We start from the raw sequence: 23,559 nt of genomic DNA, 5'->3' as shown, positions 1-23,559 counted from the left end.
TGTATGGGCACCTTAAAAATTTGAAACAACTCAGAATTATTTGCATCTTATTGACCATCCCAGTCAATAAGACGCAAATAATTCTGATTTGTTTCAATTTTTTTTTGGACTATCTCTGGAACAACCAGAACCATCCCACCAACTAGGATATTCAGAAAGCGTTCATTACCGGCCAACCTCCAGGCTTCTCACCAAACAGGTTTATTTTAATAAATGGTTAATAGAGAAGAAGTAACACCCACCCCCCCCCTCCCTTTCCCCTAGTGGTGGCATGGGTGGCACATAAGAGAGGTGATTGTACATTTTCATTATCTAAAACAATGCCGAGCTCGGCAGTCCGCTCTACAAGGCTCGAAGCTCTGATAGCTGAGCTGGTCTCACAAGAGTTAATAATAACCTTGCCGGAGAATTACCAGTGCAGAGAATTCATTGGGTAGAGGCAGGCACCTGAGCGTGATGAGATAGCCAGACCTTCCACGGACAGAAAAAAAGAGAAGAAGAAGAAGAAGAAGAAGAGGGAGAGGAAGAGACGGTTTCTCAGTCTGAGCACTTTCTGAACATTCATCTCCCTCGAGGACACCTGATCATTAGACGCCTCCGATCCCGACAATCAGGCTCTCCTTCCTCTGAAAATGTAAATATTCCGGGGATTTCTCAAGTCTCCGCGCTCGCTATCACCTGACGGCAGCCGCAGAACGCTCCTCGCCGACATACAGGTGAGACCCCCGCACAGAACCAACACCGTTCATTAGCTGCGAAACATCACAAATAGATCGCTTGAGATAAGCATGTATAGGCTTCCTGAGCCAAGCAGGAGAGATGACAGGAATTATACAGGGCAAGTACCATAAACCTCCGCATCCAATCAGAGATCTTCACTCACCTTATCCGGCTACAATTCAACACATAGTCCCAGGTTGCCAGGGGGACATTACACAATTTAAAAGATATCAGAAGATAAAAAAAATCTAAAGGCACAAATTATAAATGTAACATTTATCTTGAGCTTAAAAATAGAGTTATTCAGGAGGACAACATAAAGTAAGGCATCAGCATGCCAGTGGGATAACATGATAGATATCCACAAGGTTCATACCAGAAGGTTCATATACTGTCATTTGCTAGCCTGGGATGAGGTAATTAACTGCAAGGCTTAATTGCTAATTGAGAGTCTACAATAATTCAGTATCCTCCCTCCCATTAACATGCACCAAAGAAAAAAAAAAACTGTTCCAAACTAACTAAGTTCTCTTAATAACAAACAAAACCCTAATTCCAACATGTTTCGCTCAATAAACAGGCTTCATCAAGGGTGATAGAGGCTATGACTATGGTAGGATTAGATTATTAGCTCCTCTGAGGACAGTCAGTGACATAATTATGTACTCTGTAAAGTGCTGCAGAAGATGTCAGTGCTATATAAATACATGCTAATAATATGGTAGGACATTAGACTATGACTCTGGTAGGATTCGAGTGTGAGCTCCTCTGAGGACAGTCAGTGACATGACTATGTACTCTGTAAAGTGCTGCAGAAGATGTCATTGCTATATAAATAATAATAATATGGTAGGACATTACAGTATGACTATGGTAGGATTAGATTAGGAGCTCCTCTGAGGACAGTCAGTGACAGGACTATGTACTCTGTAATGTTCTGCAGAAGATGTCAGTGCTATATAAATACATAATAATAATAATATGGTAGGACATTAGACTATGACTATGGTAGGATTAGAGTGTGAGCTCCTCTGAGGACAGTGACATGACTATGTACTCTGTAATGTGCTGCAGAAGATGTCAGTGCTATATAAATACATAATAATAATATGGTAGGACATTAGACTATAACTATGGTAGGATTAGAGTGTGAGCTCCTCTGAGGACAGTCAGTGACATGACTATGTACTCTGTACAGTGCTGCAGAAGATGTCAGTGCTATATAAATACATAATAATAATATGGCAGGACATTACACTATGACTATGGTAGGATTAGATTATGAGCTCCTCTGAGTGCAGTCGGTGACATGACTATGTACTCTGTAAAGTGCTGCAGAAGATGTCAGTGCTATATAAATACATAATAATAATAATATGGTAGGACATTAGACTATGACTATGGTAGGATTAGAGTGTGAGCTCCTCTGAGGACAGTGACACGACTATGTACTCTGTAATGTGCTGCAGGAGATGTCAGTGCAATATAAACACATAATAATAATAATATGGTAGGACATTACACTATGACTATGGTAGGATTAGATTATGAGCTCCTCTGAGTGCAGTCGGTGACATGACTATGTACTCTGTAAAGTGCTGCAGAAGATGTCAGTGCTATATAAATACATAATAATAATATGGTAGGGCATTAGACTATGACTATGGTAGGATTAGAGTGTAAGCTCCTCTGAGGACAGTCAGTGACATGACTATGTACTCTGTAATGTGCTGCAGAAGATGTCAGTGCTATATAAATACATAATAATAATATGGTAGGACATTAGACTATAACTATGGTAGGATTAGAGTGTGAGCTCCTCTGAGGACAGTGACATGACTATGTACTCTGTAAAGACCCTCATACTACAGGGAGGAGGAAAATTGGTTGGTCAGTGATTGGTCAATCATAATTGAAAGTGTGTATACCAGGCGTACAGACATCCAATTTTGATTGGCCAATCACTTACTAATTTAACCACCCCTATGTAGTATGACAGCTTACTTACAAAATATGTTCATAGTATTCAAAATCCATTTGCCCTCATACTACATGGAGGTGGTAACATGGTCCAATCATTGGCCAATCAAAATTGAAAGTGTGTACAGTACTTTAGATACCGGGCCGCAAGACATTTTGTGCCGGGCCGCGGGTCTGGCATCTTCTTTTACAGCAACACGTCTCACAGCAGCGTGGGCGCATCCCACGGATGCTGTGTAGAGTCAGGAAGCAGGGTAGCAGTTCCCATGGAAACAGCGATATACATTGCCGCTACAGGGAGCCGCTCTTCTGCCGCAAAACATCCCACGTAACTATACTCCTGGGGTAACTATACTACCTATACTGGGGCAACTGTACTACCTATACTGGGGTAACTATACTACCTATACTAGGGTAACTATACTACCTATACTGGGGCAACCATACTACCTATACTGGGGTAACTATACTACCTTTACTGGGGTAACTATACTACCTATACCTTGGTAACTATACTACCTATACTAGGGTAACTATACTACCTATACTGGGATAACTATACTAGCTATATTGGGGCAACTATACTAGGTATACTGGGGTAACTATACTACCTATACTGGGGCAACTATACTACCTATAGTTGGGCAACTATACTAGCTATACTGGGGCAACTATACTACCTATACTGGGGCAACTATACTAGGTATACTGGGGTAACTATACTACCTATACTGGGGCAACTATACTACCTATACTGGGGCAACTATACTAGCTATACGGTGGTAACTATACTATACTGGGGCAACTATACTACCTGTACTGGGGCAACTATACTAGGCATACTGGGGTAGCTATACTACCTATACTGGGGCAACTTTACTCTCTATACTGGGGCAATTGGGGCAAATTGGGGAGGGGGGGTTGGGCACTCCTGCCGGTGCCCCCGAATAAGTCTGGTCCGGATAGTGGTCCCCAGGCTAAAAAAGGTTGAGGATCCCTGCTTTAAACAGATTGTGTAAGTAAGCTCTCATACTACATGGAAGTGTTAAAATTGGTCATTCGTTGGCCAATCAAATTTGCATGTGTGTACACTCTCTTAAGCCTGGTACACACTTTCAATTATAATTGGCCAATCCCTGACCAATTTTACCACCTCCATGTAGTATGAGGGTTTACTTATACCATTTGCTGATTGTATTCAATATCTGTGGACCCTCATACTTCATGGAGCTGGTAAAATTAGTCAGGGATTGGCCAATCATAATTGAAAGTGTGTACCAGCCTGGTAAACACCTTCAATTTTGATTGGCCAATCACTGACCAATGTAACCACCTCCACGTAGTATGGGAGCTTGCCTACACAATCTGCTTATAGTATTCACAATCCGTTGACTCTCACACTACATGGAAGACGTGGTTAATTAGCCAATCATTAGAATGTAAAATGTATCGTCTTGAGGTTCCCACATGCAAATAACGATTTGAAAAACGATGGATGTCAAAATATTTTGTGCACATTGTTTTGTCAAAATATTTTGTGCACATTTTGTGAAAATTTTTATTATTATTACTACTGTTGTTGTTAATTACAGTATATTTTGCGAACTTTTATTGCTAATTTTCATTGTCTACATTTTTTGGAGTAAAAAAAACATTGGTCTTGAGGTCAGCTGTAAACATGAGAAGGATTTTTACAAACATTTTGTTCACAGGTCCTCGCGTTGTTTACATGCAGGAGCGGCCAGAAAGTCCCGCAGGGCATTCCTGCTCAGAAATTCCACGCCAGTTTTAGCAATAAGCAATAAAACAATTAAAAACAGTTTATGAAGGAGAGAGACATTGTAGATTTTCACACTAATATTTTGACCAGAAGGAGCAGATTTGTCCTCGGAATCACGTCATTGTTTGTCTAATGAAGCTGTTTTTGACGTTAGTTGTGGTTTCCCTTGTGAGGAGGTAATTCCACCACCTCTCCTTTTTTCTTAAATTGTTTTTATTATTTTATTGCTTTTGGCGTCTCCCATTAATTAGTGCACTTTGGGGGTAGGTTTGGGTTTTTTTACCTTTCCCTTAAAGTGGACCTGAACTCTTGCACAGGGCAAAAGGAAGACAGAGAAATGCACCCTGTATGTATTTAGAGAGTTTAGTCTGTCTAATTCCCACTCATCTGTGATTAATGCATACTAATTACAACTGTAATTTGATCTCTCAGCTGTGTCAGCTTAGGAATCTAGGCAAAGCAGCTAATTTGTAAACGCAGGAAGTTAACTCTATGGGCTTGATTCACTATGCGGTGCTAACCTACTTAGCACGTCTAAAGTCTTTAGGCGCGCTAACCAGGGTGCTAAGTAGGTTAGCACCAGTTTTCTCAATCAGATCGCGCGCTTAATGGGCACTTCGCGCGGAGCACCCTGCGCTCTGTGCAGTGCGCGCGTAAAGTTTTGCGCGCATAATTTTGTGCGCGATGCGGTTTGTGCAAATTAGCACGCGAAAAGCTCTTTTAGGCGTGCTAAGGGGGTTTTCACAGGCGTGCTAACAGTTAGCACCGCTTTGTGAATCAAGCCCCATGTTTGCTTACATGAAAGCAGGAAGTAGACACACTGAACATGTATTGCAGGATATCTATCAGCTGTAACAAATACATTTTTGTCTATAAAGGTTATTGTGCTGTTGCTAATCTTTTAGAACAGAGAAGAAGTTCTGAGTTCAGGTCCGCTTTAAAGAGAAACTCCAACCAAGAATTGAACTTTATCCCAATCAGTAGCTGATACCCCCTTTTACATGAGAAATAGAATGATTTTCACAAACAGACCATCAGGGGGCGCTGTGTGACTAATTTTGTGCTGAAACCCCTCCCACAAGAAGCTCTGAATACCGCGGTACTCTGGGCAAACTGCCACAATGTAACAATGTTCACAGACAGGAAATGGCTGTTTAAAGCTGTCTGTAACAGCCAGAGCAGCTAGAAACAGCTACATAACTTGCCCACAGTAACAATGTCACCATGTAATACATGTCAGAATGTGAATCTGGGAGAGGAAAGATTTTACAATGAGCAAACACTGTCTAAATCATTTATACATAATTATTGTAAAAATGAAGCACTTTTTTTTATTAAATTATTTTCACTGGAGTTCCTCTTTAAGCTTTGTACACACTTTAGTTAACTATCGTTCAGAACAAAAGATAATTAGCCGATGAACAAGCATTTGCCGTCTGGATGCCCATTTCCCAATTGAACGAGCTCATACAACATGTATTGACTGGCTTTATGATTAAATGTCGGATCATTAATAAATATTGCGCATGCATACAGAAGTGACGTCAGAGTTTGTTGGGTGATGACTCTGCGCATGTGCGCAACGGTCGTTATCTAATGATAGCCATACACACTTTTAGAAAAAAAAAATGACCATCCTTCCATCTGATCCGTCCCGATGGATCTGCATTTTCCACCGATGTTGGTTGTTAGTTTTACTGATTAGTTGTTAAAGTTTTGTGCACGGTTATCAGATCAGCGATCGTTTCAGAGTCGTTTCAAATGACTATAGTCTGATAATGATCGTTTCAAAGGAACGTTTTCAAGCAGACGTGTTGGTCAACCCGCATGTTGGTCACTCCAGGTTGCTCTACCACTCACCTCACCCATTTAAAGCTTCTCTGTTATGCGCAGTGCATCTTTCCTCAGGCTCCGCCCCCTTTCATGGTAACTGCATCAAGCCCCAAACTGATCCCTGTAAAAAATTGGGGGACCGGGGTAGATCCGTCTCCCCAATATATATGACACAACCACCATATATGGTATCCAGAAAAATATATATTTAATCAGTACTCCACATAAAATTATGCAGCGCGTTTCGCGGGCCCCAAGCCTGCTTCCTCAGGCAAATACAAGAGCAGGAGTAACTCAGAGGTTGTGCAGATAGGTGCACCTATCTGCGTCCTCCCGAGTTTGCATCTGCTCCACCCTGGGGTCTGTGCGCAGGCACCGCAGCATGTGCGCTGCCATGGGGAACAGCCACTCCAACATCACCAGGGTGGAATTCCAGCAAATTGGCACATCGATGACAAGGCGGTGTGGTGGCAGGCCCTTACGCTGCTGCATGTCGGCCAGGTTTGCTGTGGCAGCAGCTGAGCGGCAGAAACTGCGCACAACTTTCCAAGCCGCTTCCAACAGATTGTCCATCCCCTGGTAGGTGCGCAGGAACTTCTGCACCACCAGGTTCAGGACGTGGGACAAGCAGGGGATGTGGGTCAAGTGTCCCCTGTTGATGGCAGCTAGCAGGTTGGCCGCATGGTCGGACACCACCAATCCGACTCTGAGGCCTCTGGGGGTCAGTCACGTCTTCTCCTGCTCCCTCAGGTAGCGGAGCACGTTGGCTGCCATCAAACTGTTCTCCCCCAGGCTTCTCATCTCCAGCAGCGCTTGGCAATGGCGGGCCTTCACGCTGCTGTCGAGGCGGGGTCGCTTGGCGGCGGGAGCTGCTGCTTCTCCCCTGACCCCGCGTGGTGGCACCACATGTCAGCCGCTGCCTCCAGGCTCCACCGGAATCCGCATACACAATACCCCAAGGAGTTGCCAGCGTATATATGGATATGTGAGTGATGTCACACATGCACCCTTGCTAGTCCAGCCACCATGTAGGGCGCAGGCATGCAGATTGCAGTGAAAAATGGAGCCAGGAGCGGACCGGGTAAAGTATAGGGCACTGGGCACCAGGGGGGACAATGGACATTAGGGGAACAGCACCCAGGGATTTGTGACGTTCAACGCTCGTCCCGATCGATCGCTGTTACTGCTGCGCACCTGATCGACCACGACAGCCTGACATCTTGCAGCATGTCCGATGGACATGCTCGCCCCAAAATTGGTTGCACCGTGGATCAGGCATGCACTCGGCAACACCGATTTTCAGAAGCGGGAAATTTGGGCGCATGAGGCAGGTGGACAAAAAGGGCGCCGACATTCACTCCCATAATAAATATCGTTTAATGGGCACCCAACAGGAAAAAAGGGCGCCGGAGAAAAATAACGTTTTAAAAGCGCCGCCCGGAGACTTTTAATGTTTTATAACTGCTTCTCATGATTACACATTATTTAATGATTTATAATTTTTAAAACATTATTTTTAAACGGAAAACAGTACAATATTTTTTTAAAACGTTATTAATGCTTATCACAGGGGGGTCTTAGGTTTAGGCACCACCAGGGGGGTCTTAGGTTTAGGCACCACCAGGGGGGTCTTAGGTTTAGGCACCACCAGGGGGGTCTTAGGTTTAGGCACCACCAGGGGGGTCTTAGGTTTAGGCACTACCAGGGGGGTCTTAGGTTTAGGCACCACCAGGGGGGTCTTAGGTTTAGGCACTACCAGGGGGGTCTTAGGTTTAGGCACTACCAGAGGGGTCTTAGGTTTAGGCACTACCAGGGGGGTCTTAGGTTTAGGCACCGCCAGGGGGGTTTTAGGTTGAGGCACCACCAGGGGGTCTTAGGGTTAGGCACCACCAGGGGGGTCTTAGGTTTAGGCACCACCAGGGGGGGTCTAGGGGTTAGGGATAGGTACAGGGAGGGTTCTGTGTGAGAGTAGGGTTAGGTATAGCTTTAGTAACATTCTTATTAATGTTTTATAAAACGTTACTATACATTTCACTTTTTAAACAGGGAAGATTAACGTTTTTACACTTGCCGATTTCATACACATTATTTAATGGCTTATAACTTTTTAAAACATTATTTTTACACGAAATATAGCACAATTTTTTTTAAACGTTATTCATGCTTATCGTTTAAAACCCTGCGTCCTTTTTTCCCGGCGCCCTTTTTTAACGTACGCCCGATTTTCATCCGATTCTATAAGAATTCTCGAATGGGACGATTGATCGGCCGCCAAGTCGCTAGATGTATGGCTACCTTTAGAGGAAGAGGGTCAGCAGGACTGCCAGGCTATCTGTTTAAAATTAAATAATTATGTCAGCCTCTGTATCTCTCTTCTGCGAGTCTCTTTATGTCGCTCCATGCAGGGTGGTAATCAGAATGGCTCTCTGCTCCTGCTACATATACAGGGTCTCTTTTTTTCTGGCCACGGAGTGGTTGAGAACGCGCAGGCAGCGGAGCAATGAACCCAGCGTTGCTATTTTTAGGTCCGTATATCATCCGTCCGCGATGAAATACAGAGATTATGATCCTGCGAGGGATTATTCAATTAAGGCCGCCATTGTGCTGATATCGATGCAATCACGGAGGTGACAGGAAATCAACTCCTGGGGACGCGACAGCAGCTGCAAGGCAGAGATACCACGGATTTCTTCTGCCGTATATTAACTATGGAAAAAAATGCAGAGAATCCGGCACATAAATTATACTTGCATACATTTCGCAAAGCCCGAGAGAGTTACTCCGCTTCTACACCAAAATCACGGCAGCGAATGTCATTACTAAATGCCACTACATCTTATCTTACAACTTCCTTCTGCTGCTGCTGAAACTTTTATTATTAATATAAAACACTAAACGCAGTGACACTGTATACAGGTGGTGTCTGGTGTGGTGTCAGTGGCGGCGCGACAGAGGGGCATGCTGGAGCACTGTCCCCCCCCAGGAACCACTGTGCCCCCGAGTGCCCCCCCTCTCAGTAAAATACAGTTAACTGTTTTGAGGTTCCAGCAGAATACATTATATATTATAGGGTCTGTTAAAAAACTCTCCATGTGTAACGATCGGTGTCAGCACACAGAGAGAATCTGATTATTGGTGATCTGCAGTATCACCAAGAATACAGATTATACCTGATTATTGATGATCTGCAGAATCACCGATAATCCAAGTATAACTAACCTCTGGACACCTAAATAGTGTGAGTGTTTGGTGCAACAGTAATGACTTTGAGTAAGACCACCCGAGGAGCAGGTGGTCTTTGGCAGTATGGGCGATACCGCCTCTTGGAAAGTGCAAAAACCTTCCAGCAGCCTGAGACCTCCAAAGGGGTGGAGTCCCAGGGCTGAAAGTAGGAAGGACCTGTGAGTGAGTGACACCTGAAAGGTGGATATCACTGGTAGGTCTGGAGACTATCTCTTAAAGAGAGAGATAGCTCTCGAGGTCGGGCAAGCCAGGTCGGCAACATACAGACAGACAAAGTACATAGACAGAAGGCTGATTCGGTATCCAAAGGCAGACAGGGTTTGGCAACAGATAATCAGATTTGCGTAGGTACCGAATCAGAAAGCAGAGGGATAGTCAGGAATGCAATAGGTCATAACAGATATCAACAATGCCTAGTCTTGGGTGTGAGGTCCGTGGTCTCGACACCCTGGAACTAGTCTGAAGTATAATATGATGGTACAGCGTATTCCTAGACTTGGGTGTGAGGTCCGTGGTCTCGACACCCTGGAACTAGTCTGGAGTATAACAGAATGATGACACAGAGTCCCTAGTCTTGGGTGTGAGGTCCGTGGTCTCGACACCCTGGAACCAGTCTGGAGTATAACAGAATGATAATATAGAGTCCCTAATCTTGGGTGTGAGGTCCGTGGTCTCGACACCCTGGAACTAGTCTGAAGTATAACACAATAATACACAGAAGTAATCTGGCTCAGTGTGAATTCCCAGGTCCTCCTGGTTCTAACACACTGTAGGATCTGACTAAGGTCTGAGTGCTTCCACGTAAGCGTTCGCAACGGCAGACAACTACTGACTGATCAACAGTGACTATATATAGCGCGGCGCTCTCCGGCGCCACCCATCAGCGATCAACCAATAGCCACTTGCTCTGAGGTCAGCTGACCAACCTGGTCAGCTGATCCCTCCTTGTTTGTCATAAAGGTTCTGCCTCTCAGCGTGCGCGCGCGTATTCCTCAGCCTGTGTGAAGTAACAGGCCCAGCCACAGCAGACGCACGCTGCTGCGTGCAAACCGCAGCGCTAGACACGGAATCAGCCGCCTTGCCACCAGTACACGCGGGGGCTTTTCCGCGTTTTATCACACCATGTCAGCCTAAGTCTATGTAGGTTTTAAGTAAACCAAGGGTCTTATTTATTTGCCCTAAGTACCTCTCAATCCTTGCAAAAGCCCTTGTAATTAATGCATTTGGATGACACTTATATATGCAAAACAATCTCTACTTCCTTCTTCTGATTTTATGTTCTAACATTGTCAGTCAACAGGAATAGTGTCTGAAGAAGGCTTACTAGCTGAAAGCTCACTGTTTTTCTTTTAAATTAGCCAATAAATGGTATTAACCTGATTCAAAACTTCCTGTCTTTAAAATACAAGCTCTGGTCTCCAGCAATGCTTAGCTGCTAAGATAAGGAATTACGCACACAGTGTTTCTCTCCCTTCTGCCTTTCCCCACTGCCCTTGTAAGTAGAATCGTCAGACACAGGCTGGGGGCTGGAATGATTTGTCTGTGATCTGTCCACACAGGAGCAGCTTGTTATCAATTAAGGATTGCCAGCCAACTAGCCAAGTACATCTGCAGGTCACTTTTGTTTTATAATTGCACCATCATTTGGACAATCTGCTCTGCTCCAAAGCCTCTGAGTTCTATTTGTGATGTTTACATCCAGTTCCATTCATTGCTGAACTAGCTAGCCTTAATTTTATTACCTGAGTTAGGCAAAAAATATCTAAAGTTTGCCATACAAACATATATTTCAATCAGCCCAAATGGGCCCTTTTTGTGATCCCCTCTTCCTCCCCCCCCCCCCCCCCCCCCCCAATAAAAAAAAATATGAAGCTGTAGCCGCCACTGTGTGGTGTATGTAAGCTACTACACCACAGATAGCAACAACAAAAATATAACAGCGCAGTCAGTATCAATCCTTATAAGGACTATTGCGGTAAATAGTGGTGAACTACAAGAAGCAGAGCTACTTCAAGCAGCTACAGAAGCCCTGGAACGCATAGTCATGGCAGGAAAACACACTGAAACAGAACAGGAGAACTGTAGTGAGAGGGGTATGGAGGCTGCCATACAGTGGCTTGCAAAAGTATTCGGCCCCCTTGAAGTTTTCCACATTTTGTCACATTACTGCCACAAACATGCATCAATTTTATTGGAATTCCACGTGAAAGAGCAATACGAAGTGGTGTACATGTGAGAAGTGGAACAAAAATCATACATCATTCCAAACATTTTTTACAAGTAAATAACTGCAAAGTGGTGTGTGCATAATTATTCAGCCCCCTGAGTCAATACTTTGTAGAACCACCTTTTGGTGCGATTACAGCTGCCAGTCTTTTAGGGTATGTCTCTACCAGCTTTGCACATCTAGAGACTGAAATCCTTGCCCATTCTTCTTTGTAAAACAGCTCCAGCTCAGTCAGATTAGATGGACAGCGTTTGTGAACAGTAGTTTTCAGATCTTGCCACAGATTCTCGATTGGATTTAGATCTGGACTTTGACTGGGCCATTCTAACACAAAGATATGTTTTGTTTTAAACCATTCCATTGTTGCCCTGGCTTTATGTTTAGGGTCGTTGTCCTGCTGGAAGGTGAACCTCCGCCCCAGTCTCAAGTCTTTTGCAGACTCCAAGAGGTTTTCTTCCAAGATTGCCCTGTATTTGGCTCCATCCATCTTCCCATCAACTCTGACCAGCTTCCCTGTCCCTGCTGAAGAGATGCACCCCCGAGCATGATGCTGCCACCACCATATTTGACAGTGGGGATGGTGTGTTCTGAGTGATGTGCAGTGTTAGTTTTCTGCCAGACATAGCGTTTTGCATTTTGGCCAAAAAGTTCCATTTTGGTCTCATCTGACCAGAGCACCTTTTTCCACATGTTTGCTGTGTTCCCCATATGGCTTGTGGCAAACTGCCAACGGGACTTCTTATGCTTTTCTGTTAACAATGCCTTTCTTCTTGCCACTCTTCCATTAAGGCCAACTTTGTGCAATGCATGAAGTATAGTTGTCCTATCGACAGATTCCCCCACCTGAGCTGTAGATCTCTGCAGCTCATCCAGTCACCATGGGCCTCTTGACTGCATTTCTGATCAGCGCTCTCCTTGTTCGGCCTGTGAGTTTAGGTGGACGGCCTTGTCTTGGTAGGCTTACAGTTGTGCCATACTCCTTCCATTTCTGAATGATCGCTTGAACAGTGCTCCGTGGGATGTTCAAGGCTTTGGAAATCTTTTTGCAGCCTAAGCCTGCTTTAAATTTCTCAATAACTTTATCCCTGACCTGCCTTGTGTGTTCTTTGGACTTCATGATGTTGTTGCTCCCAATATTCTCTTAGACAACCTCTGAGGCCATCACAGAGCAGCTGTATTTGTACTGACATTATATTTCACACAGGTGCACTCTATTTAGTCATTAGCACTCATTAGGCAATGTATATAGGCAACTGACTGCACTCAGACCAAAGGGGGCTGAATAATTATGCACACCCCACTTTGCAGTTATTAATTTGTAAAAATGTTTGGAATCATGTATGATTTTCGATCCACTTCTCGCATGTACACCACTTTGTATTAGTCTTTCACGTGGAATTCCGATAACATTGATTCATGTTTGTGGCAGTAATGTGACAAAATGTGGAAAACTTCAAGGGGGCCGAATACTTTTGCAAGCCACTGTATTTATTTCATTTTAACCAGTACCAGTTGCCTGGCTGGGCTGCTGATCCTCGGGAGGGAGGGGGGTGGGGGGAGGAGGGGCTTATAGCACTATATGTGGAGGAGGGGGCATTAGGGCCTTGTTAAATCTTGTCCAAGACCCAATTTCTGAAAGCTCAGCATTATAAAGATTGGAGAGTAAAGAAGTGGGTATATTTCAGCCAATTCCTACTTCTTTATAAACAGACCCCTCCCCCCTACAACTTCTATATATGCACTGGTAGTCCCTTAGTGTGCAGGGATGTAGAATGCAGGAGAAACAGATATCAATCAACCCTTTGGTAATGTTTCTCTTGGCTATTATTCACAACCCATATTACAGGCACAGGATGTTGTAAGACCTTTGCTACTAAAACTCTGCGCACCCTGTGGTTATAGCTGGTAATGCACCTAACCTAATAAACACATAGTAGACTGTTGTTGCTAAATACACATTTCAACAAAATCCCTAGTAAATGTAATGCCTGACAGATCTCGTTTTCTTTCAGCCACTATACCCCAATCTAGTGCCATAGCTCTGAGCTCGGCCCACGTCTTCACCTATAGACAAGCCCCCGCTTGAACAGGACACAGAGTATGTCTCCTGACTTCGGTTACCCTCAGGTCTTACCGTGCAAGGTATAGAAGACCAGAGTACCACCAGAGCAAGCAAGACTATGCAGCTGGGTAATATTAGGTAGTAGAGCGGAATGCTCTTGTGGAGGAAGAATACAGATCACACCAGGAGTTATGAACAAGGAAGCCGGATTGCTCAGAGCGACCGCAGCTCTGAGCTTCCGCTAACAGCCACAATAAACCAGACACAATGGTTGCTCAGTGCGACCGCAGCACTGAGCATCTGATGTCCGCCACATTATGTAACAAAGACAGACAACAGACAGATGGAATGCTTGTCAGTTAACAAAACACAATGGTTGCTCAGTGACAGTGAGACCGCAGCACTGAGCATCTGATGTCCACCACACTGAGTAACAAGGACAGACAGACGGAATGCTTGACAGCTAACAAGATACAATGGTTGCTCAGTGCGACTGCAGCACTGAGCATCTGATGTCCACCACACTGAGTAATAAGGACAGACAACAGACAGACGGAATGCTTGTCAGTTAACAAGACACAATGGTTGCTCAGTGCGACCGCAGCACTGAGCATCTGATGTCCACCACACTGAGTAACAAGGACAGACAACAGACAGACAGAAGGAATGCTCGCCAATCTAATCGCTGCCCCAGCGATAGCAAACATCCACACTGGCACGGACAAGACAAACAAGTAGGAGCATAACTAATAGCAACCGCAGCCTATAGTTACGTCGTTCACAGGAACAGGACAAGCAAGAATCCTACCAGTCACCAATGTGGTGAAGGCAGTCGCCAAACTGCCAGGATAGGAAAAGACTTCACTGTACCCCCGCGGGTGCAGTGAACGTCCAGGCAGGCAAAGCGAGGTAATGCAATACAATATTCAAACATTACACAAGGAACTTAGCAATCAAGTATGGCTAAGCTGAACACTATGACGGGCAAGGTGCGAGAGAAGAGGCAGGCTTTTATATGGACATCAACCAATGAGAGCAGACATGCAAATTCCCACACAGCTGAATGGTAATCAAGGAATCTTGTGTTAGGCTGATTGAAGGCTGCAAGCTGCCTGTGAATAGAAAGGACTCTCATTACAAATGCATGCCAGATTATGCAACCACATGCATGTAAGAAATCCGCAGCTGTCTGGCTGCAGTTGAACTGCAGCAGGCTATAGGTGGATTGATGACAACATCCTGAGCTGCTTTGAACTGCAGAGTGACTGCAGATGGCAATGAGACTCATTGCGATTGCAATCAAAACTAAGCAACCAAATGCGGGCAGAGAAATCCAAACTGCTCGGTTGCAGCTCCACTGCAACCGACAGGACATGCTACAGAGGAGGGATCCTTATAGTAAGATGCTATCTGCATGGAGGTTGTATCATATGTTCAGGGCCAGTTTAAGCAACAATGGGGCCCCAGGGCAAAATAAACCTGGGGGGCCCCCTCAACATATACCCCGGAACAAAAATCGGCATTAGGGGACCTTTTTTGCAGCTGGTATAACAGGGTGTGAAGTCCCAATCGGTCGGAGCTCCATATTCTGGCTATCCCAGCCTGCATGGGGGACAAGGGGTTAAAAAGTTTCAGGAGGGGGGACCCCACATAATTTTTTAAAAAAAAAAATTCCCACACTCTAAACATAAAAAAAAAAAATTGGGAAAATAGGAAAGAATGCCAGGGATCTTCATACAGCCATATTGCAGCTGTATAGCGATCCCTGGCCAAAGCGCTGCGGCTGCGTATGGACCCCCTGGAAACCCCGTCAGGAAACTTATTGCGCTTTCGTTTGATGCATGTAAAATTACACTACCGTTAGGTTTACTACTAAAAGTGACATTTACCGCATTTAAAAGTATACTTTTTTCCTTCGAAAGTTTAAAATCGATTTTCTCAAAAACTATAAGGTCTTTTTGAAAAATTGTTTTTTCCTCTTATTCATAATGATCTCCTTAACATATCCTGCAAATGTAGGGTTTCTAGCATTTAAGGTGGATTTGCTATTAACCATTAAAGTCGGCAGGTTTTTAAATGTGTATTTTTTTTCCTTTGAAACTTTAAAATCGATTTTCTCAAAAACTATAAGGCCGATTTGAAAAAAAATGTTTTCCTCTTGTAGCCCCTGGGGGCCCCTACAAGCTCTGGGGCCCTGGGGCAGCTGCCTCCTTTGCCTTAATGGTAGCGCCGGCCCTGCATATGTTCGCCCTGTGTTTGCATAGTTTTCCTCCTACATCCCCAAAACGCACCACTAGGTGAACTGGCCTCCCCTGACACTGGCCCTAGCCTGCGGCAGAGACATTAGATTGTCAGCTCTACTGAGGGACGGTTAGGGGTGGTACTTGACCTCTTTTCTTTGCAGAGTATAAAAAATGTTTCAGCTCTCTATAAACCTGTAATAATGATTAGCATAAGGCTGCTCTTTCTCTGCCTCTGGGTAGTTCTGCTTTAAAATATTAACGTTCTCCTTTGTGTGACGCAAGGTCACGAGAAACAGAACATTTACAATGTTTAGCTAACTTAGTTACACAATTTATATACTATTTATCTCATGTGTTGATATATTAACGTCCGCGGCGCGCGGTTTAATTTTAGCCGTCCTCATTCCCGGTCGGCTCCCTGGCTTGTAAAACGGTTACAGAAATGAACTTCCTAAACACTTTCTAATTCTAACACCAAAACTCACAGTTATGACCTTCGCATTCTTTCCGAGCAAGTTGTAAAATTCTCCAGCAACCGGCATGAATAATCTCATTTTAGAAAATAAAAGTCACCGGATTTAGGTCCTGGGGAGAGGGTGACGGAAGACAATCCACAAATATTCTACTCTTCTGTTAATGACGTCAGTTGAACATGTTATTTCATTCAGACCGCTCTTAGAGGCCTCGTTCAGCATTCTATTTGCATAAATTAGCAATGTGCAACTTTGTTCACTACATATCTGTACTTTCTGCAGTAAATATATCTGAAATCTTTCTCCAATTCCTCTCCATTCTTTTTTATCTACCCCTCTCCAATCCCTTTATAAACCCCTCTCTAATCCCTTTATCAATCCCTCTCTAATCCCCTGATCAAACCAACTGCAATCCCTTTATTAATCTCTCTGCAATCCCTTTACTAAACCTCTCCAATCCCTTTATCGATCCTTCTCCTATCTCCTCATCAATCCCTCTCCAATCCCTTTTATTAATACCAATCCAATCCCTTCATCAATTCTTCTTCAATCTCTTTGCCAAACCCTCACCAATCCTTTTGGAGAGGGATTGACAAAGGGATTGGAAAGGAATTGATAATTCCTTTCCAATCCCTTTGTCAATCCCTCTCCAATCCATTGTATCAATCCTTTTCCAATCCCTTCATCCCTCTCCCATCCCTTTATTGATCCTTCTCCAATCTCTGTGTCAAACCCTCTCCAGTCCCTTTATCAATCTCTTTCCAGTCCAATTGTTAAAGGGGACCCCCCCTGGGACATTGATGGCATACACCTCCTCCTGGGCGCCATAGGTGGGTAAGAGGCCCTTGTCCATACATTGGACAAGGGCTCTGGGGAAGGCTTAGGCACTTTGAGCTATACCAGCCAGCATGGTCTATGGCAGGGGTCTGCAACCCGCGGCTCCGGAGCCGCATGCGGCTCTTTTTCACCTTCGCCGCGGCTCCTAGGCGGCTCCAGTGTCAGTGGCTGCGGCGCGTGTGTGACGTGTGCTGTCGCTGGCTGGCAGCCTATCACAGAGGCCGCCGGACCAGTGCAGTGCAGGGCTTCGGGCGGCTATTTTCCCGTAGCCCTGCAGTGTAATGCAGGCAGGCAGGAGGTGACGTAGGAAGAGGATCGTGGGAGTTGCGCGCCACAAGGTCGGGACCGGAGGTCGGGACAGGAGGAGATCATGACAGGAGGTCTTCTGACTAGGTGAGTAAATGGGTTTTTCTTTTTCAGATCTGCTGAAGGATTGTGCATATGGGGGTCAGATCTGCTGAAGGATTGTGCATATGGGGGTCATATCTGCTGAAGGATTGTGCATATGGGGGTCATATCTGCTGAAGGATTGTGCATATGGGGGTCATATCTGCTAACGATTTGTGCATATGGGGGTCATATCTGCTAACGATTTGTGCATATGGGGGTCATATCTGCTGAAGGATTGTGCATATGGGGGCCATATCTGCTAACGATTTGTGCATATGGGGGTCATATCTGATAACGATTTGTGCATATGGGGGTCATATCTGATAACGATTTGTGCATATGGGGGTCATATCTGCCAACGATTTGTGCATATGGGGGTCATATCTGCTAACGATTTGTGCATATGGGGGTCATATCTGCTAACGATTTGTTTTATAATGGTTTTGCGGCTCCCAGTTTTTTTTTCTCTTTTCTGAAACGCGTCCAAGTGGCTCTTTATGTCTTAAAGGTTGCAGACCCCTGGTCTATGGTATGGGGGGGGCTCTGGAGGAGAGGAGGGCTCCTCCAGAGCCCCCCATACCATGGACCATGCTGGCTGGTATAGCTCAGCTCAAAGTGCGGAGCCCTATGCAGCCTAGCCTCCGCTTTCTGGCTATCCCAGCCTGCATGGGTGACAGGATGTTAAGTAGGCTCGGGTGGGGAGACCCCATGCTGTCCATTTTCATGAAATGTATACAATGTGTATTCAGAACTCAGAATATAGTACAATGTACCACAGAGGAGTGTCATTTTTTACCCCGTTTAAAAAACTATTTTTCCTATGAAACTTTAAAATCGATTTTCTCAAAAACCAAACAGTCTATTCACAATTTCTTTTTACCATGTTCCTATTAATCTCCCCAACATACATGGCAAATTTGATGACAATAGCATATTATTATTAACCTATTTTGGTTCCTGGACGTAGAAACTACGTCCAGGAACAATGCGCGCTCCCGCGGCCGATCGCGCGCGTGCACGCGTGCTCCCGGCCCGCGGTTCGTTAGCCAGGCAATCAGTGAATCGGGCTATGGTGCCCGATCACTGATTCCTCTCCCCCGCTAAAAAAGCGACAGCTACTCTCGGAAGCTGCGCCTTTTCTGGCTGTTACCTCCCCAATGCGTCGCTCTAAGCGTTTGTTACGCTTAGAGTGACGTCATGTAAACAAACTCATGGCCGCCATCTTGTGGCCAAAAACTAATACTACAACTAAAAGTAAAAAAAAATAAAACTAAACACACATTTACATTATAAAACTATAGTTTACATCCCACCCTCCCAAAACTACCCAAATAAAATGTTTAATATAAAAAAAAACAACAACATTACAATAAAAAAAAAAAATATGTAAATATTTACCTAAGGGTCTAAACTTTTTAAATATCAATGCAAAGTTGATATATTTCTATATTTTTTTAATTTTAAACTTGTAAAAAGTGATAGATGCAAAATGGAAAAAAATGCACCTTTATTTCCAAATAAAATATTGTCGCCATACATTGTGATAGGGACATAATTTTAATGGTGTAATAACCGGGACATATGGGCAAATACAATACGTGAGTTTTAATTATGGAGGCATGTATTATTTTGAAAATATAATGGCTGAAAACTGAGAAATAATGATTGTTTCCGTTTTTTTCTTATTCTTCCTGTTAAAATACATTTACAGTAAAGTGGCTCTTAGCAAAATGTACCCCCCAAATAAAGCCTAATTGGTGGCGGAAAAAACAAGATATAGATCAGTTCATTGTGATAAGAAGTGATAAAGTTATAGGCTAATGAATGGGAGGTGAACATTTCTCAAGTGAAAACGACGGAACGCGAATGGGTTAACCACGGAAACCAGCCCCATTGACTTCAATACAAAATGCCTTTCGAAAAAGAACATTGGAACACCAAATTTCAACGAAATTGGAATTTTGCTGCTCTCATTAACCCTGCATTTTAGCACTCCTTCTCACTATTTATAACACCTAAATGATCAATATTTCATTTTTTTTTAACCACCAATTAGACTTTTTAAAAAAAAAAATGTACATGATGTAGGCCTCAGCCCTTAAACACAAATTCATTCTCTCACTTGTCACAGTTAAAATGATGCATCAGATACATAATCAGACTGAAGAAGTCAAGACAAATACCGTATATACACGCAAGCAAGCCGAATTTTTCACCCCCCAAAAGTGGCCCAAAAGTTGGGGGGTCGGCTTGCTTGCGAGTCATGGGTAGGTGGGTGGGTAGGTGCTGCCCCTACCCGCTCCCCCCGCGGCCGCCGCTACTATTACCTTAGGCGGCGCCGCTTCCTCTATCCCCGTCCTGCTCCGATAACTAACTCATTCACAGCAGCGCGCCCCTCGCTGCTGTGATGACGGAGGAAACCATAGAGAGCGGTTCCCATAGTAACGGCATCGCCGCTACAGGAAGCCGCTCTCTATGGTTTCCTCCATCATCACAGCAGCGAGGGGCGCGCTGCTGTGAATGAGTTAGTTATTGGAGCAGGACGGGGATAGAGGAAGCAGCGCCGCCTAAGGTAATAGTAGCGGCGGCCGCGGGGGGAGCGGGGAGGGGCAGCACCTACCCACCCACCCACCTACCCATACTGGGGCACTATGCTAGCTATACTGGGGCACTATGTTAGCTATAATGGGGCACTATACTGAGCACTATACTAGCTATACTGAGCACTATACTAGCTATACTGAGCACTATACTAGCTATACTGAGCACTATACTAGCTATACTGAGCACTATACTAGCTATACTGAGCACTATACTAGCTATACTGAGCACTATACTAGCTATACTGAGCACTATACTAGCTATACTGAGCACTATACTAGCTATACTGGGGCACTATACTAGCCATGCTGGGGCACTATACTAGCTATAATGGGGCACTATACTGGCTATACTGAGCACTATACTGGCTATACTGGGCACTATACTAGCGATACTGAGCACTATACTAGCTATACTGAGCACTATACTAGCTATACTGGGCACTATACTGGGCACTATACTAGCTATAATGGGGCACTATACTGGCTATACTGAGCACTATACTGGCTATACTGAGCACTATACTAGCTATACTGAGCACTATACTAGCTATACTGAGCACTATACTAGCTATACTGAGCACTATACTAGCTATACTGAGCACTATACTAGCTATACTGAGCACTATACTAGCTATACTGAGCACTATACTAGCTATAATGGGGCACTATACTGGCTATACTGAGCACTATACTAGCTATACTGAGCACTATACTAGCTATACTGAGCACTATACTAGCTATACTGAGCACTATACTAGCTATACTGAGCACTATACTAGCTATACTGAGCACTATACTAGCTATAATGGGGCACTATACTGGCTATACTGAGCACTATACTGGCTATACTGGGGCACTATACTAGCTATCCTGGGGCACTTTACTAGCTATACTGAGCACTATACTAGCTATACTGAGCACTATACTAGCTATACTGAGCACTATACTAGCTATAATGGGGCACTATACTGGCTATACTGAGCACTATACTGGCTATACTGGGGCACTATACTAGCTATCCTGGGGCACTTTACTAGCTATACTGAGCACTATACTAGCTATACTGAGCACTATACTAGCTATACTGAGCACTATACTAGCTATACTGAGCACTATACTAGCTATACTGAGCACTATACTAGCTATACTGGGCACTATACTAGCTATAATGGGGCACTATACTGGCTATACTGAGCACTATACTGGCTATACTGAGCACTATACTAGCTATACTGAGCACTATACTAGCTATACTGAGCACTATACTAGCTATACTGAGCACTATACTGAGCACTATACTAGCTAAACTGGGGCACTATACTAGCTATACTGAGCACTATACTAGCTATACTGGGGCACTATGCTAGCTATAATGGGGCACTATACTGGCTATACTGAGCACTATACTAGCTATACTGAGCACTATACTAGCTATACTGAGCACTATACTAGCTATACTGAGCACTATACTGAGCACTATACTAGCTAAACTGGGGCACTATACTAGCTACACTGAGCACTATACTAGCTAAACTGGGGCACTTTACTAGCTATTCTGAGCACTATACTGAGCACTATACTAGCTAAACTGGAGCACTTTACTAGCTATTCTGAGCACTATACTGAGCACTATACTAGCTAAACTGGAGCACTTTACTAGCTATTCTGAGCACTATACTGAGCACTATACTAGCTAAACTGGGGCACTATACTAGCTATACTGAGCACTATACTAGCTAAACTGGGGCACTTTACTAGCTATACTGAGCACTATACTAGCTAAACTGGGGCACTATACTAGCTATACTGAGCACTATACTAGCTATACTGAGCACTATACTAGCTAAACTGGGGCACTATACTAGCTATACTGAGCACTATACTAGCTATACTGGGCACTATACTAGCTATACTGGGACACACTAGGGGAATAAGGCGGCCAGCATTTCCTACCCCCGGCTTATATGAGGGTCAATCATTTTTCCCTGTTTTTTCAGGTGAAAGTTGGGGGGTCGGCTTACATGCGGGTCGACTTGCTTGCAAGTATATACGGTAACACTTATATCATGCTTTTCTCCTGGCGGACTCAAAGTGCCAGAGCTGCAGCCACAAGGACGCGCTCTATAGGCAGTAGCAGTGTTAGGGAGTCTTGCCTAAGGTCTCCTACTGAACAGGTGCTGACTTACTGAATAGGCAGAGCCAAGATTCAAACCCTGGTCTCCTGTGTCAGAGGCAGAGCCCTTAACCATTACACCATCCAGTCACTGGATCTGTTGTGTCTTTAGCCAAACCAGAAGTTACAAGTCAGAGGGTGGTCGTAATGTATGGCAGAGGTCAGAAGCCAGGGTGTTGTCATAATCCATGCTAGTTGTCATAATCCATGCCAGAGGTCAGGACCCAGGGGTAGTCGTAATACATGGCAGAGGTCAGAAGCCAGGGGTGGTTTTACTCCATTACAGTGGTCAGAAGCCAGGGGGTAGCCTTAATCCATGTCAAAGGTCAGAAGCCAGGAGTGGTCATAATCCATGCAGGATGTCAGAAGCCAGGGGTGGTCATAATCTATAGCAGAGGTCATAATCCATGGCAGTGGTCATAATCAGAAGCCAGGGGTGATAGTAATCCATGGCAGAGGTCAGAAGCGAGGGGTGGTCGTAATCCATTCTAGAGATTAAAACCCAGGGCTGGGGGGGCGTAATTGATTCCAAGGTCAGAAACCAGGGTTGGTCGTAATCCATGGCTGAGGTCAGAAGCCGGAAGATCAAAAGAGTACAGTAAAAAAAAAATGCCTTATAATCAAGGACTGTGTGGTAGGCCTCAAAACACAGATCAACCACTTAAGGACCAGGGGATTTTCTGCTGATCGGTGCTGCGTGGACTCTCCAGCCCGCAGCACCGATCAGGAAATAGCCAGGGCGATCAGACTTCCCCCCTTTTTTCCCCACTAGAGGGATGTCCTGCTGGGGGGGTCTGATCGCCGCCGGCTACCCGCACTTTCCGGGGGGGGCTCTTCAAAGCCCCCCTCCGCAGCGCTTTCCGCCCTCCCCGGCTTTCCCTCCCTCTCCCTTACCCTGTGAGCGGCGCAGGACGGATATCCGTCCTGCGCCTGATAGGATAGGCTTCTGCCTATCAGATGCCGGCGATCCCCGGCCAATCAGAGGCCGGGGATCG

The 23,559-nt window shown here is 44.7% G+C and overlaps 1 protein-coding gene across 1 annotated transcript in view; it reads left to right on the top strand.

Annotated features, from left to right (window-relative positions):
- The first annotated feature begins 528 nt into the window (after positions 1-528).
- Positions 529-23,559, top strand: part of MMEL1 (membrane metalloendopeptidase like 1) — a 251,965-nt gene continuing 228,934 nt past the window's right edge. The window contains exon 1 of the mRNA XM_068238852.1: positions 529-716. The gene's annotated coding sequence lies outside the window, so the exon portion shown is untranslated. The remainder of the gene's footprint in view (positions 717-23,559) is intronic.

This window comes from Hyperolius riggenbachi, chromosome 6 (genome assembly GCF_040937935.1).
Source record: "Hyperolius riggenbachi isolate aHypRig1 chromosome 6, aHypRig1.pri, whole genome shotgun sequence".
Classification (NCBI taxonomy): Eukaryota; Metazoa; Chordata; class Amphibia; order Anura; family Hyperoliidae; genus Hyperolius; species Hyperolius riggenbachi.
This window is presented reverse-complemented; position numbering and strand designations above follow the sequence as displayed.